General features: G+C 37.7%; 1 pseudogene; it reads right to left on the bottom strand.

Annotated features, from left to right (window-relative positions):
• Positions 1 to 1,629: 1,629 nt before the first annotated feature.
• Positions 1,630 to 3,169, bottom strand: LOC143608334 (serine/threonine-protein kinase-like protein At3g51990 pseudogene; annotated as a pseudogene).
• Positions 3,170 to 3,288: the final 119 nt, after the last annotated feature.

Genomic DNA, 3,288 nt, shown 5'->3' with positions numbered 1-3,288 from the left:
AATTTATTTCTAGTATTCATACCTAATCCTTCAGGTTATTCTTGTTTAAGTTAATCGGGTACCAAATATTTGACCTAGAAAACTAAAAATAAAATATATATGTGTTAAAATTTAAGCAAAAATGTCATGTTCAAATTTTAACTTATATAAACAAATAACAAATTGAGCCTGGATAAATAATTGATTGATGAACTAAGCCTAAAGAACCAATCGATTGATTGAACAAATAGTCATATCTCTTGAGTAATCGGTGGAATTAAAAAAACTGAAATACTAATCGATTCGATGTGGGTTGAAATGTTGGAATCGGAGTAGAATATGTTACTGACGATATTAGAATCAACGATATAGTAGAAAATAAGTCGGTGATATAATAGCATTTAATAAAGATGAATAGGTCAAACGGTATATTCGGGTTTACCCGAAACCCTTTAAAAATTACTCGGTACTCGAGTTAGGGTATTTGGGTTTTTATGACTTTAAATACTTTCGAATTCAGATAAATAGTTTTTTGAATCAGATTTCAGGTTGCGAATACAAAATGAGAGCCATGCTTATCACTTATGTTGTTTGCATTTACTTTTGCATAACTACGTTTCTAATCATTATGGAAAAGACAGGATGCTTACTAGACAATAAAGATTTGTTTGAAATAACACTAATGAGAATAAACAAATATGTAATGATATTGCTACTTCAATATAAAATGCACATAGACAACGACTTGTTACTAATGTTGTCATCTACCTTGTGGAGTTTATGAATAATCCTACACAGTTTTAATTAGACCTTTCAATTTATAATTATGACTATCATATTATATTAACAACTAGACATACCTAGAAGCTCCTATAACCATCTTCAAACAAAATCATTTTTCACATGTTTCAAGATCCCCATTTGATACAAAATCACTTTTAGCTAAATACAATGAATACCTCATTTAAGGATTTTTTTTATTAGGGAGACGTGAATTCAAGACCAGACCTCCCAATCAATTGGTGTTTTAAAGATTTTGTATTTGTCAAAGAACAACGAACCCCATTGTTCAACGGGTAAATAAGCATATTCATTTAGTACTTATTCAATATTCACAACCGATACATAAACCACTTTAAGCTAACTTAACGTAACGAATATATAAGATAAAACATGTAAAAGATTGTATCCATCCGTCACATATTCAATATCAGCAATTGATACAAAACCTCTTCTAACTTAACAAACAAATATTTGTAGTAAGACGGTATAAAATAACATTCATTGTCACATATTCAAGAATCACAGACTCACAGTCGATACAAAACTATTTTTAACTGGTTGTATTCATATGTCACAAATAAAAACCACTTTTAACTTGAGGCAACAAAAATCTGTGGCAAGACAGACAAATCATATTATTCATTTGTCATATTCAAGATCCACAATAGATATAAAAGCCCTTTTAACTTAACATGTTAAAGATGCTCAATCGATATAAACTAAATGATGTTAATACTCGAAAAGCATATGAACAAGTTGTTCTATATCTTTGAACAATCAACAAATACAAAAGAAAGATACCCTCCTTGGTCTTTCTACCTAAGATCAAGCATAGTATCTGTTCTTATCAAGTCGATGACATACACCAAAACATTCAAAATTAACAATGTAATTACCTAAATCAACATTCACACATTCGTTGTAGATTTTGATCGAGTGACTATATAAAACCGACTAGAATTCACATTCGACGCTTCCCCAATCGAACGATTATCACCCGACATATTATTCTTTAACCGCGATCTCCTATTAACCTTCGGTCTAACGGTTTCATCTTCATCATCATCAGCCCGTCTCGCCATTAGATCCATCAAATTATTTCTTAACCCCAAATCGGAATACACCCGTCTAGGGTTACTCAACCGCTTCCCATCACCGCCATTGCCACTCTGCACCGCTCGTGTAGAAGCCAACTCCACCGGTCTTCCAACCGTCTCAACCATCAAACAAGGGTTAGGCAAGCCATTCCATGATCTAACCGGAACCAATTTCATCAACATACTAAGCGATTCCACAATCTCGCTCATCGACGGACGCCTTTCCCGGCAAGACCTCACACATTTGGCGGCAATCACCGCCAGCTGCTTCCTAACAATCGGATCCTTCGGAGGCGGGATCCTCGGATCGAAAACACTCATCAATTTCCCTCTCCTAATCAACGGAATCGCCCAATCAACAATCGAAGGCGGGGAATGACTAACATCAATCGCCTTCCTCCCGCTTATAATCTCCAACAACAAAATCCCAAAACTAAAAACATCCGTCTTCGTACTCAAATTATCCGGGGTCACATACCCCGGACCACAGTCCCGGCTGGGGGAGTCGACAAAAGGCGGTAATCATCGACATGACACCGCAGCGCCAACCCGAAATCCCCCAACCGGGCATTAAAATTACGATCCAAAAGAATATTAGCACTCTTAATATCTCTATGAATAACTGGGGGATTAGACGAATGAAGCGTCTCAATAGCCTTAGCTAAGCGAATCCTAGCAGGGGACGCAGGATTCACATGTAAGGTATCGTACAACGTGCCGTTACTCATAAACTCAACAACCAGCAACCGATTCTGTTTGGGATTGTTGGTGAAGCCGATAAGGTTCACCAGATGAGGGCTTTGAAGCTTGGACAATATGTTTATTTCGTTCTCGACTTCATTGTCGGGAACGGAAGTCACAAAACTGTTATGATGGTTAATATTATTATTATTATTATGGGAACATGGTTTTTTAACGGCGACGAGGCGGCCGTTACCGAGGAGGGCTTTGTAGACAAGCCCGTGGCTGCCGCGGCCAAGGAGCTTCTGGTCGGAGAAGTTGTTGGTGGCGGCAGCCAAATCTCGGTAATCGAAGTGTTGGATTTTGGTTTTCTCATGTTTTTGGTTTTGGGGTTGTGGGGTTTTGGATGGGGTGTGAACTGCGGTGGCCGATTCGGCTTTGCAGGATAAATAGCCCATCCAAAATGGGTGAAGAAGAAGAAGAAGATGATGATGATGGGAGAGTGGGTGGGTTTAAACTTTAATGGGAGATTTGTGAAGGAGGTGAGAGTCAATGGGGGAAGACAACCATTGAAGAAGAGGAGGAGCATGGGAAGAGTGGTGTACCCCACCGTACACGATAACGCATTAACTCCGTCTAATCTGGTGGTCAAATCGTTGGTTTTGTTTGGATCGTGGTGGGTATTTGTATGTGTAAAATCTTTTATAAAAGATGTTAACTAAGTAATAAACAATACCATCCCATATCC

This window comes from Bidens hawaiensis, unplaced genomic scaffold (assembly GCF_021521415.1).
Source record: "Bidens hawaiensis isolate Kalapana, Puna unplaced genomic scaffold, B.hawaiensis_p1.1 tig00419364_1, whole genome shotgun sequence".
NCBI classification, from domain to species: Eukaryota; Viridiplantae; Streptophyta; class Magnoliopsida; order Asterales; family Asteraceae; genus Bidens; species Bidens hawaiensis.
Note: the sequence above shows the minus strand (reverse complement) of the source record. Positions and strands in the feature narration are given on the sequence as shown.